Source organism: Peromyscus californicus, unplaced genomic scaffold (assembly GCF_007827085.1).
Source record: "Peromyscus californicus insignis strain IS unplaced genomic scaffold, ASM782708v3 Scaffold_1__1_contigs__length_55948999, whole genome shotgun sequence".
Classification (NCBI taxonomy): domain Eukaryota; kingdom Metazoa; phylum Chordata; class Mammalia; order Rodentia; family Cricetidae; genus Peromyscus; species Peromyscus californicus.
In genome coordinates, this window is record NW_026294492.1 from 48707113 (window position 1) to 48721637 (window position 14525).

The window sequence follows — 14525 nt, forward strand, 5'->3', positions numbered from 1 at the left end:
GATTTTTTGATGTGTTCTTGGATTCATTTTGTCATTGAGTATTTTTGCATCAATGTTCATGAGAGAGATTGGTCTGTAATTCTCTTTCTTTGTTGCATCTTTGTGTGGCTTAGGTATCAGGATAACTGTAGCCTCATAAAAGGAATTTGGTAATGTTCCTTCTGTTTCTATTGTGTGGAACAATTTGATGAAGACACAAAGAATAATGTTCTACCTTTCATGAAGGGTTAAGTTGAGGAACTACCAATGTATTTTGGCAATGTTGTTTGCCATTGAGGAGATCAATAGCAACCCCCAACTATCACTCAATACATCTCTATAATTTGGGATCCATAATGTTGCATTCAGTAAAATGTTCACTCTAAGGAAATTCATAACCTCACAGGGAAGAGATTCACTATTCCTAATTACAGTTGTGCATAAGAAAACAAATCAGCGGCTGTACTTACAGGAATATCATGGATAATATCTGGAAACTTAGGGATATTTACAAATTACTAAAAGTGATGGAGGGTGGAGTGAGGGAATATGAGTTTGGTGACATTTCTGGTGATTGCTAGCAAAAACTAAATAAGACATGAATTACTACTCATCACTGAAGGGAAAGGATGCTTACCTTTGTTGATGAATCTCTATCGCTGCATCTTGGAATATAGAGAAGTGGGTGAATGAAACAGGCACAGCACATCTGAATAATGTCATAAATTTTCTAGATAACTTAGGAATTAAGGTGTGACTTTAAAAGTAAGATGAGTGATATTAGTCCTAAGGGCTTCTAACTGTTATTTTAGGGTTGAGTTGTATGCTATGACAATGTTCTTCTTTCTGATATATTTTTTCCTTCAGTTTACTTTTGACCTTTTGATACTATCCTGAGTGACCAAGCCAGATTTCTCTGTATCAAGTGGCCCACAAGGACATATCTTTGCCACTGGGCGTGACTTCTTTGATGAATTATTTCCAGTGGGCCTGGGTGGGGCTGTTCATTTCAGATGACCAACAAGGCACTCAGATTGTATCCGACTTGAGAAGAAAGATAGATAAAAGTGGAGTCTACATAGCATTTGTGGAAATGATCCTAGTCAGCAGGGGTTTATTTCTTACTAAATCCTGGGAAAGATGGGTACATTCAATTTTAGTAAATGTGATTATTATTTATGTGGATACTGATTCTCTATTAAATATTAGTAAATTAGTAAATCTCTAGTAAATATTAAGCATTGGTCACTCACCTGGAATGTCTGGGTTCTAAACTCACAATGGAATGTTTCCACAGTTGATAAATACCATATATGTTATACTCATTGCACAGGACTCTTGTTTTTTCACACCATCATGAGGAAATAGTTAACTTTACAGATTTTATACAGACAACCAATCCTTCCAAATACTGAGAAGAAATTTAGCTTCATGCATTGTGGACATTGTTTTCCAGCTGCTCATTTTCAAGGAACGATTGTACAATTCTGAATAACTGTCTTCACAATATCTCCTTGGGATTCTCACCTGGGAATATATTTTACATGGCCATGAATGAAGAGAGTTACAATGTATACAATGTTTTATATGGTATGGCCCACAATCTACATGAGATGTTCTTCTCAATCAAGTATACATCAGTTTCATGGAAATGGGAAAGAGAAAGTGTAGGCAGAGTTTTTTGTCCCTCCAGCCAACTCCCAAATAAACACACAGAGAATTAATATTAATTATAAATGCTCAGCTGATAGCTTAGGCTTGTTATTAACTAGCTTTTATAATGTAAATTAACCCATATTTCTTATCTCTGTTCTGCCATGTGGTGGTACCTTTTTTCAACTTGACAAGTTCATCTTGCTTTTCTCCTTAGCTCCTCACTACCCTCTGACTCTGCCCTTCTTCTTCTCAGCATCCCTCTGCTCTGAAAATCCTGTCTAGCTATCGGCAAGTCAGCTCTTTTTTAATGACTGAGAGTAATACATATTTATATTATACAAAAAGAGTGTTCCACAGCAAGAAAGTGTTCTTTCCCTAACAGGTAATATTACTTCCATAGTAATATAACATCAACAATGTGTCACACTGTGGATGTATAAAGGCACTTGGGCTAGGCAATACATAATTTAGAATATTTTGTCAACAAGCCCACATGACAGGTTCTACTTGTCTCACTGCCTAATGATAGATAGAAACCAAGGTTTCAATGTCTCAGATGAATGTGGTGTCTGGAATAAAGAGGGCCTTTGTTTTAAGTCATTACAGTTTGACTACAATGAGCCTTGCGATCTTTCCATGATAAAATGTTCAACCCAAATAATCCATATATCTTCTGACATTTCTCACACCAGAGATGGTATGAACTAAAATGGTATGAACACTTTTATTTTGTGGAGTAGAGACACAAACACTATTCAGTATGACCAATGTCTAAATTGAGAGTCTGTATTAATACACCAGTGACTACCTGGAGAGAAACACTTCTCAAAGAACAGCCTCATATTTATTTTATAGGCAGCTTTAAAATGCAAAGAACACAGAAAAACTACATCATGGTTGGCAGTTGTAAGAGGAAGTAAAGCAAGCAAGCAAGCAAGCAGTTTAATAGAAGTCAAAAACATGCAGTTAGCTAGGGCATTTCAACCCTGAGTTTCTAGAACAGGGTTGGGGACTTTTCACTGTAGAGGTAGAAAATGGAGCTCAGTTTCAAGCTAAACCAAAGATAGCTCTAGCTGAGACAAGCTGGAAGAACTTTGCCCTGTCATATTCTACAAACATTGTGTTAAACAAATGATCACATAATATTCTTTTAAAAAAATCATTCATTTTATGCAGTGCAACTCTAAATAATCTTAAAACTTACTTGGGTATTATCTTTTCAAGAAAGTTGGGATTTGTCTCAGTCCATTTTCATTATTTAGGAGTGCTTGGCTGTAAGTTTTCTTTTCAAAATGACTGATCTTTGAGGAACGTCCTGAGCTTTGTCCACTTTTCTAGGCTTTCATTTGTTTAACATCATGGATACCCATGATAAAGTCACTTTTAACTTTGTAATTAAAGTCAGTAGGATATTGTCCTTAATTCTGGCTCAGTTTTACCCTTATGGGGCCTATTTATCACAAGATCATGCATCTATTTAGCTTCACCCTTTTCGGAAGAGCACCCATCTGACCAAACCTGCTGGAGACCTTGTGGTTCTTGACTGGAATGGGAAATCAGACACAGACTATGGTATTCTTAATGTTTGAGGTTCCTCAAAGGGTCTAGTGCTAAACATGGTAATAGGAACAGTTTTCCCAAGTGATTCTCAGGGACACTTGTCTTTATCAGAGCACATGATACAATGGCCTACAGGACTTACAGAGTTGGTTTTCAAATTATCTCAATGTTTTCACCCATATATAAATAACAAAAATATGTTTCCAAATGTCACATGATCTATCATTGACACATTCAGGCCCATGTAAATAAACATAATGTCCAGTATCCTAAAGAATTATCTACTGGTTAGATCCATTTATTTTAAATCCATTAATTCATTTTATATCATAAATAAATTACACATTTCAGTTTGCTCTTCTGGCTAGTTTTATGTCAACTTTATGAAACCTAGAGTCATTTGGAAAAATGGACACTGAATAGAGAAAATGCCTTCACCAGGTTTACCTGTGGACCACAGTGTAGTGAATTTTCAAAACTGATGAACATGAGAGGGCTTAGCTCATTTTGGTGGTGCCACACCTGGACAAGTACTTTTGAGTGCTTCAAAAATCAAGATAAGCAAACCATAAAGAGAAAGCCAGTAAGAAATACTTCTCTGTGGCCTTTGATTCAGTTGCTGCATACAATTACCAGCCTTGGGTTCCTGCTCCCATTTCCCTGAATGATGGAACATGCAATAACATGAGTCAAACCTTTGCTTCTCCATGTTGATTTTGGTCATGGTATTTTAACACAGCAATAGAAACCCTAACTAAGATAGTGTGCTTCAATTGTGGTTTATAAATCACCTGACGAGAGTGGCTCAGTGGTTTAGAGCACTAACTGATATTTCAGAGGATCTAGGTTCAATTCTCAGTCCATCCAGTGTTTGATCACACCAAGATAAAAAAAATAAAAAATACATAAATAAATCACCTGAAAATTTTATATTGATTCTGAGCTTACAAAGTTCAGGTCTGTGTCAGCTGGCCTTTTGCTTTGAGGCTCTGACAAGGGAGAACAACCTGTTTGGAATGGGTAGATGTGTTAATTGTTTCACTGCTGTAAAAAAAGTATTAATTAGCAAAGCAATGTAGGATTTCTCCTGGCTCACAGTTTAAGCATATATTCCATTACTGCAGGAAACCATGCCTTTACAAGATGGAGACCACTGGTCATATTGCAGAGGCTTCTGAATGCTGCTATTCATAGCCATTCCTCCTTTTTATTCCTCTTGGGCCCAGTACCAATAAGATGAACAGCTGGTTATTACAGAAGATCTTCAAGTAACTTAATCTAGAAAATCTATCACACTAATTCTCAAAAATTGATTTCCACAGTGATTCTAAATCCCATCTTATTGACAAAATTAGCTATCACCATGGAAGAATAAGTTATTTACCTTAGTAGGAAGGAGGCAAAGGTAGAATGGATTTGAAGTCACAAAAACCCTTCTTGGGCATACTAACAAGGACTTACATTTTTCTTTGCCTCACCTCATAATCTTTCAAGAATTTTCCAAAACATTATGTCTTTAGGGCCAAGCAATGGCCATGTGGGCCCATGTATGATGTACCTTGGTAGTAATAATACAATGACCTTCATTTATAAAAATTAAAATTAAAAATTAATGGGTGCATATTAAAAACACTGTAATTATTGGATATTCCATAAAAACTTGCTGACACTCATTTTTCCTCAGATTCTTCAGTCTTTGTGCAGTGATAGTGTCATCCTGAATTCAGGAAACCCCTTCAAGAGTATAAGCCAGCCTCTTGCTTAGACTGCACTTCTTGCCCACAGAATGAGATTTCCAATGAGACAGGTAAATGTCAGTTATGAAAAATCATTCCCCACATTACCATTTTTCTACATCTGCAGAATATAAACAAATGGATTATATCTGTGAGTGAACTGCAAAAATTATCTTCATCCTTCTATCTGTAAGTAAACCACTGGTTCCACTTCATTTTATTTCCCACTGAAATAACACTTTAAACATTGCTTCCTACAAAAAACACTCTTTCCACATTAGGGCAATATGCAACATTTTACCATGGACTTGAATACAACCCACTGTAAGTACCAAGTCTTCATGCTTTTGAGAACACAGCTCAGTCACATTTAAATTTCATTTAAGCCTTTTGTCTTTTGCATCTCAAACTCCATGATTGCCAGCATGGTTCCAAATACTCAGCATATCAGAAAGGTTGTGTTTTATTTTCCATATTTATATATACCTATACATACATACATACATACAATATGAGTACAATAAACAATATGTTATGCAAAAAATCAAGCTTATGATCAGTATGCAGCAAACACATTGGGACATAATGGGAGAATATAGCTGAATCCATATTTACAGTAGAGTTCTGGGTCTAATTTAATGTTCTATTCAGAAGAAAAAAATTAAAAATAAATATTGACATATCTATTAATGAAGATGACCATATAGTTATATCATTTTTGAAACTTGTATGTGGAATCTCAGCCATATCCTGAAATTTTCAAATCTCAAAGAATGTGATCTCTGCCTCAGATTAAAGGTGTGTGCTACCATTGCCTAATTTCTATGTTTAATGTAGTGGCTGGTTTTTCCCTCTGATCTTCAAATCTTTATTAGGTTGCACAATATTTAGGGTTACACAATATGTCACCACATTTCCCCTTATATTGTCTAAAATAAAAAATATAACTAATATACAAAAAAACTGTATATAGTAAGTACAATAACTATATACAATATATACAAGCAATGAATACATCAATGTCTAGTCCATTTGCATTTGACAAATTCAGGGAAATTATTATATTGTCTATTCTATTTTTGTGAATCCAAAGGATTGTATCTAACTTACCTTCTATCCCAATTTGCATTACAAAAACTATCCTTTGGTGTCTTTCAAACTGATAGACTTTACACCTTTTTAGTGAGTTTCTTTTCAGAATTTCTTAATAAGGAAAACTATAATTATTTAATCTTCAACTCCCTCAAAGAACAGAGAAGGAAATAATATGACCTGGTAAAACAGGAAGTGCAAACAAGTGACTTCCAAAATATGTGAGTTATAACAGAAACAGCTAGCTGCCTGGACCCAAGTTTTCTCTGCAATGTTGGGGCATCATCTTCAGCCTACAGGCTTATCATATCTGACAGACTCTTCTGTGAAACAGGATTTTCTAAAGACCCTTCCTACCTTGTCTTGGCAAGGACTAGCAGTCCTTTGTTTTGTGTCCTGCTTGTCCATTTTGGACAGCATACTCTCAGCAGTCAATGTAAGGGCACTTTCTTACCCAGTGGCTAATTTTTGCCACAGTGAAAGTAAACTCCATGTGGAATTTCTTCAATTGCCCATTGTTTTCTCTGAAGTAGATTGGTGATGTCAGGGGCAGACATGTCTCATTGTCATATAAAAAGAAAAAAAATCTATGTTATTAAAACATCTTAAATGCCATATTATGTAGATCTCTGAAGTGTTTGAAGATGACCTGTCTATTTAAAATATATCTCTGCTAGATGTAGATCTCTGAAGTGTTTGAAGATTATCTGTCTATCTAAAATATATCTCTTCTTGACCTTGGAAACATACCTAATATGACTACAAGTTCGATTGTAATGACTACTACTAATACATGTCTTTATATCCTAATTAGTTGTTAATAATAACTTTCAAGGATTAGCAAACTGTATTATACAATATACAAAAATTCAATCCAATGTAAAGTATTTTAAAACTAGTAGTTTCCTTCTAAAAGCAGATTCAATAATATACCTTTTGTCTTATCATATCCTCTCTTTTTTTCAGTGTAGAGTCAATAATCTACATTTTATCTTATCATATCTATATCCTCTTTTTTTCTTCTCAGAGCAGATTCAGTAATCTATCTTTTATCTTATATCTACATCCTCTTTTTTTCAAACAAGAACCTTAAACCTAATCTCCTTTGTTTAGCCTTTTTCCTAACCATAAACAATAAGAACTTGTAACCAACCATCCTAAACAATGACAATTATCCATAACCCATTGAAAGACCAAAAACCACCCACCCCCACCTCTTGGAAATGTGAGCATTCTGTTCTTAAAATTACTTCCTGCTGCCTAGGGGTGAAGGCATCTTTAGGGGATCCTGAAAAGAAAGATTCTGAGTTAATTGTCAAGTTTTGGGAGAGTTAATTGCATCACTTGTTGTCCAGTTTCTGCATATGGGAAAATTCAGGGCTTGTCTCAAGTCCTTGCCAAAGTAATCTGTGAGGCTGGATCATCTCAGCTAGCCATCTTGAAATTGTCCTGAGCAGTTTGTAGTCCAAAGCTGATCTTTGGGTAGTGTTTACCAGCTTAGTGGTATCATCATCCTGATGCAATCATTGTTGCGGGGTCCTATCATCTTTTTCAAATTTGCTGTTAAGTGTGGTCATGGTTCCCTGCAGAAAAAATGATAGAAACTCAAACCCAAAGTAATGTACAGGAAGCTAGATGAAGCCTTCTTTCTAGAATTGGGTAGTACTCTATATGACCATTAATATCATAACATAGATTTTGAAATCAAGATATCTTTAAAATATATGTATTGATTTAACTAAGCAGCTTTTACAACCAAATGTCTTTCTGCAATTAAAAATCCCAAAGACAACACAATCCAGATTCTCTGTGCAATACCTATCTTTACATGGCTTATTTTTTATATTACCTTTACTGTCTCTTTAAAGACTTTATTTTTAAAAAATATTTCTTTATATAACTGTCTATATTTCTTTTCCTCTCTCTCCCAAGCCTATGTACATTTTTACACAAACCATAAACCATTTAGAGGTTTATTTAATCTGAATCTGACTTATTGTGAATCTATTGCTTTAAACTGTAGAATGAAAAGGAGTGAAATGGCAGCTTTGGCTGCTGGCTCTACCCATCTCAGCTTCCCAACATGGTGGGACTATGTTTAGAGCCAGCTCTAGGAACCAGGCTCACCACGGACTTTGGGAAACAGTGGGTGTATGCTTCCATCCAGCAGTGTATAGCCCAGAAACATCTTTTTCTGTCTGTACTAGCAAAAACTATATCCATCATGCACCATGCTGCATGGCTTGCAGATGCCTCTGTATACTGTGGTGAAAATCCACAGCCATGCCACTTAGCTCATGGTGGCTGGTGGCCAGCTCCATCTTGTAGGCAGTTGTGGGGAGACAAGTCTGTGTTGCTGCTGATATGAGACTGTGAGACTAGGAAGCCTAGTATGGCTTCGTTTCTGTGCAGTCAGAGTCTTTAAGCTTTCTTAGGTCTATGAGGAATCTTTCGACTCATAAATACAGGATAGATAGAATATTTTCTTTAATTTTGCCAATACAAATAGACTAGATATTATAACTGAAATTCTTGCTTGATATACATAATTATACTAGGTTAAAGTTAAAACCTTCCTTTTGTTTAGAAAGAAAACGGTAAGTGATGGGGAAATGTCTTTCTGTATGCTATGAAAATATGTTGGTCTGATTGCTTGATAAATAAAGATGCTTGACCTATGGCAAGGCAGCTTAGAAGTAGGCAGACAATCCAAACAGATAGAGAAGAAGGAGAAAGACAGAACAGAGGAGAAGCAGGCTGCCAGCCACCACCATGAGAAGCAAGGTGTAAAAGTATTGGTAAGCCACAAGCCACCTGGCAAAATATAGATTTATAGAAATGGGTTAAATTGAGATATAAGAGCTAGATAGCAAGAAGCCTGCCGTGGCCATAGTTTAAAAATAATATTAGCCTATGTGTGTTTATTTGTGTCCAAGAGGCTGTGGGACCAGGAGGTGAGAAAGATTTGTCCTGACCACAGGCCAGGCAGGACACAGGAAAACTTTCAGCTACATTATGTGTCTGTAGAGAACAGCAGAAACACACATTTAGGAAAATATAAAATTTTATCCTGTTAGATATGTGATATACCAATAGGTCAATTTACTCTTTTTCTTGGGACATTTTGTCTGGATGATTTGTCCTTTTTCTTCAGATATCTCATTTGTCCAGTGTTCTTCAAATTCCTTAGTCTTCATTCTCATGAAAGACAAAAGCAAAAACCCTTCCCCAACTCTAATTTTGGGGAGGTTCTAAATCAAATCTTTATCAATTTTGATTTATAATTTTTCCTTAATTTTTTTTATTTTCTAAAGCTGTTCTATCATCCAGAGCAGTATGGTTTTTTTTTTTTTTTTTTGGTTTTTTTTTTTTTTTTTTTTTTTTTTTTTTTTTTTTTTTTTTTTTTTTTTTTTTACAATAGGCATTAGGTTCTTTAATTCTTCTGGGAAAGTGTTTCTTCTATGATGGCAGGAAAGGACTGAACGGAATTTGTCATGAGGGCCTACAAAAGGCCTGTTAGGATGTTTCCTGATGGTAAAGACAAAGGATTACTTTGTCTGTCCCTTGTTGATCTACATTCATTAGTCCAATTGTCACATCTTCTGTTGGGATTATTCCTTGAGAAAACATTATGTCTAGAATGCTTTGTTTACATTCCCTTTTTAGGTGATCTTGTTTATCACATTTGAAATATCTGACATTACTATTTTTTCAAACCTCTGGAAATCCCTTCTCCTATCCAAGTATCATCATGGTCATGAGATTCAATATTCATTGTATCTCAGATCCATTCCTCCAAGACTACTGATCTTGCCTTTAGTGGCATAATTACCCTTCTGCATTGTGCATTAACATTTTCAAAAGCCAGAGATTCAATTATTCTGTCTAGCTTCTGAATTTGCTTTCATTCTATTTACTGCTGAAGACAGCCTTTGTAAGAAATCTGTGAAGGTTTCTTTTGGGCCCTGAATAACTTTTGATAATGACTCAAATTTCTATATTTCTTCTTCAATTCTGTCCCAAGCATTTAAGGCTACCATGTGGCATAAAATTAGGGTGTGGTAATCATATAAAGATTGTCTTTGTATATCAGCATAATCGCCTTCTACAAGAAGATAATGTTGGGAAATTTCCATACCTCTAGCCCTACATCATTGTCCTGTGGTTTTATGCCAAAATCTAACTCCAGATGAGGGCATGGTCTGAAGATAGGTGGGTGCAAGGGTTGTGACAGAGGAATCAGACACGGGATACTTTTTAGTTTGTGATGGAGGAATAAGACACAGGACACTTCTTAATTTTGTTTTAGGAGAGATGGACAGAGAGGAAGCACATCTCAATATGGCTTGTCCTACTCTATCTCTCACAGACTTTATTTATATAGAATTTAGTAAATATGGATACATTCATGATGTTCCAAAACATAGATTATATCATTTTTGGTTTTGGACATGTGTTTCACTTCCTTGTGCTCATCTTTTAGTCATCATTAATAAACTATGACAAAACAGAGTTATCACTTCCAATCGTTTCCCCCTCAAGTTTTGACATCATTAATAACAGAGCTATCATTCTTACTCATTAATCCCATAACCCAATTTTAAGAATCTAGAGGCATATGACAGTCTGTTTTCATGATGGTGGCTTTGGTTGCTTCAAGGACACTGGACCAAAACAAAAAATCTTCAAATTACCCTGGGCATTTGCCATGTCTCAAGCAGTGTATTACTAACTCTTAGTGGTCAGAGTGTCCTCAGGCTAAAGCTGCTACAGTTTTTATTCAATATTCTGGCATAGTACATTTATATTTTATATCTTTATAGAATTTGTCTATATGTCTAACCCTGGCATTCTGTTGTTCCTTGGTCATATGACATTATAGTGGCTCTAACTTTTAAGAGAGTATAGGTCCTGCAACCCTATACTTTCATCTCTTTCCATTCCATACTTTGCTCATCAATATGTCTCTAGGGCAGACTTGTATGCCACATCACTGTCTAAGTATACAGTGGGAAGAGTCTTGCAATCTGAACTGTGGCCAACTCCTCTAGTCCACCGAATGTTGTTGATCTTTTTGAGTTTACATTTTTTAAAATATCTTGTTCCTATGTAAGTACAGGGACAGATGTTTAATGTATGTCTCATTTCCCCATGAAGAGACCTCTGGCTTCTTTATGTGTCACAACCTCCAAGGCATAACGAAGACCTTCAAGTAGATAAGGATATCTCCCTCAAAGCGGGGGTGGGGGGATAGTATGTCCAGGACTTTCCTGGGAGAAGGCATAAGTGATTCATAAGGAATTTTCCATCAATCCCATATCCCCAAATTGTACAAATATTAAAAGTGCCCCAAATATGTAACGGGAGGAGGTGAAAACCAAAGGTAGCATGGCAGTCATCATGTGGCTCAGCTTTGCTGGATCTTTGTCAAGAAGCTGTGCTGGCTTTATGACTTCTGCCATTTCATTCAGCTATGGCTGTGCCAGTTTTAGTCTCCTCTTCCCACCAGGTCCTCCATTGTAACTGGGTTACAGCCTCTAGGACAGCTGTAACCAAATCTTTCCAGTCTTGAGGGATAATTCTATTACAAGTTGACCATGAGTTTAACATTTGCTTTACAAACAGAGAATGCATACCATTTGAGACTATAGCTTCCTTGAATTTCCTCAAATCTAACATTTGTACTGGAGTCCAGTCAGTTCTTACACAGCCTTGAACATTTGGCAGTTCCTATAAGGTTACTGGATAGATTGAGTTTGGCTGTTTTAAAGCCTTAAGTTCTTTCTCTGTAACCATATAATGGAATGCTGAGATAGGTTCACCTTGAAATTCTTTTGTCTGGGTCTGAATATCTTTACAGTCTGTCTTAACAAGTTTTTCTAAAACTTTTATTTTGGCACTCATATTAACCAACTCTTTAATGATAAAAAAGATCAAACAAAAAATATTCATAATTGACATTATGTAAATCCCATCAACACAAATTATCTTCTCATTTAATTGCTCCATTTTCAGACTGCCTAATGTGTTATCAAACAGAGACCAAATTCCCTCTATTGTAAAATTGTTTCCCATTTTTTAATGTAGGAAAAAATTGTTTTAATTAATTTCTCCCTTTAAGAAATCTTAATTGACTCACCAACTCTGCTGACTGCTTAGAACAGTAGAAGCCTGAGGGAGTTTCAAGGCAGCCACCTGGTGTGGTAGCAGTCTGAGATGGGAATCCAGAGAAAACCCACAACTCACCAGGAGAGAAGAAGCCAAAGAGACTCCTGCCTATGTAGGGTGGATACTCTGGCCGTGTGCAGCTGGGGCCTGAGCCCCAGGCAAGTGGCTTTTTTGGGAATTCGTGCCACAAACATTGGGTTACCAGATATAACAAAAATTGCTAAATGATCTTATTAATAAAAAACCCCACAGAACCAGATATTGGGGTGAAAGCTGAAAGACCAGAGGAATAGAACAAGCCAGCCATAAATTCTTAATGCTAGGAAATCCTCAGCCCAAGAGAGCTACTTCCTATATACTTACACCTATATACCTTTCTGTACCCTGCCATCTTACTTCCTCTCTCAGCCCAGTTACAGCACTTCATCTTTTAACCCAGCTTTGTATAGAACCTCAGACCTCTATGGTTAACTACTGCTGGGATTACAGGCATGTGCCACCACCACTCCTGGCTCTGTTACCAATGTGGCCTTGAACTCACAGAGATTCAGCAGAATCTCTGCCTTATGAATGCTAGGATTAAAGGCATGTGCTACCACTGCCTGACTTCTATGTTCAATATAGTGGCTGTCTTTGTCCTCGGATCTCCAGGCAAGCTTTATTTGTTAGAGCACAAATAAAATATCACCTTTGCAGGGTGATACACTACTTCAGAGTGAAAGGTTGGGAAGAGACTTTCCAGTCAAATGGACTTAAGAAGCAAGCTGATGTAGCTATCCTTTTTTTAATTAAGAAATTTTTATCCATTTTACTAACCAACCACAGATCCCCCTCTCTTCCCTCCTCCCATCCCTCAGCCTTCCCCACACAATCCACCCCACCATTCCCTACTCCAAAATATAAGGCCTCCCATGGAGAGTGATCAGAGCCTGGTACACTCAGTTGATGCAGGTCCAAGCACCTCCCACTGCATCAAAGCTGTGCAAGGTGTCCCACTATAGGTAGTGGGCTCCAAAAAGCCAGCTTATGCACCAGGGATGGATCCTGATCCTACTGCCAGGGGTCCTATTAATAAGATCAAGCCACACAATTGTCTCACTTATGTAGAGGGCCTAGTCCAATTCCATGCAGGTTCCACAGCTGTTGGTCTAAAGTTCATGAGTTCCCACAAATTTGGTTTGGCTTTCGCTGTAGGTTTTCCCATCATGATCTTGATGCCCCTTGATCATAGAATCCCTCTTCTCTTTCTTGGATTGGACTCCTAGAGATCAGCCTGGTGTCTGGCTGTGGATCTCTGCATCTGCTTCCATCAGTTACTGGATGAAGGATCTATGATGACAGTTAAGGTATTCTCTGATCTAATTACTGGGGTAAGCCAATTCAGACACCTTCTCCACTATTGCTAATAGTCTAAGCTTGGGTCACTTTTGTGGATTCCTGGGAACTTTTCTAGCATCTGATTTCTTCCTATCTCCATGATATCTCCCTCTATTATGGTATGTCTTTTATAGCTCTCCCACTCCGTCCCTGTTCCAGCTTGACCATCCGATTCTCTTCTATTCTCATAGTCCATCCACTGCCCTTTATTGTGCCCCCTTGACCCCAGGATTACTCAGGAGATCTCATCGATTTCCCCTTTGCAGGGTGATACATGCCTTCCTCTTAGGGTCCTCCTTGTTAGCTAGCTTCTCTGGAGCTGTGGGTTATCTTTAAGTCCTTTTAGTCTGGTTATCCTTTGCTTTACATCTAGTGTCCACTTATGAGTGAGTACATACCATGCTTGCCTTTCTGAGTCTGAGTTACTTTACTCAGGATGATATTCTCTAATTCTATCCATTTGCCTGCAATCCTCAGGATGTCATTGTTTTTTACTGCTGAGTAGTACTGCATTGTATATATATACCAGGTTTTCTTTATCCATTCTTCAGTTGAGGGGCATCTAGGTTGTTTCCAGGTTCTGGCTATTACAAACAATGCTGCTATGAACATAGTTGAGCATGTGTCCTTGTGGTATGATTGAGCATTCCTTGGGTATATGCCCAAGGGTGGTATAACTGAGTCTTTTATTTATTTATTTATTTATTTATTTGTTTGTTTGTTTATTTATCTATCTATCTATTTATTTTTTTATTATCAGCTTGACACAGTATAAATTCTTATCCTAATAGTGAAATATTTGATTGAGGCTTGCCCAGTAATTGAGTAAAACCAAAACTTATTGTAAGCCATAGTCATCCTAGGGCCCCCCTGCTATATAGCCTCCCTGGTTCTGTGGGTTGCAGTCTGATTGTTCTTTGCTTTATATCTAGAATCCACTTATGAGTGAATACATAC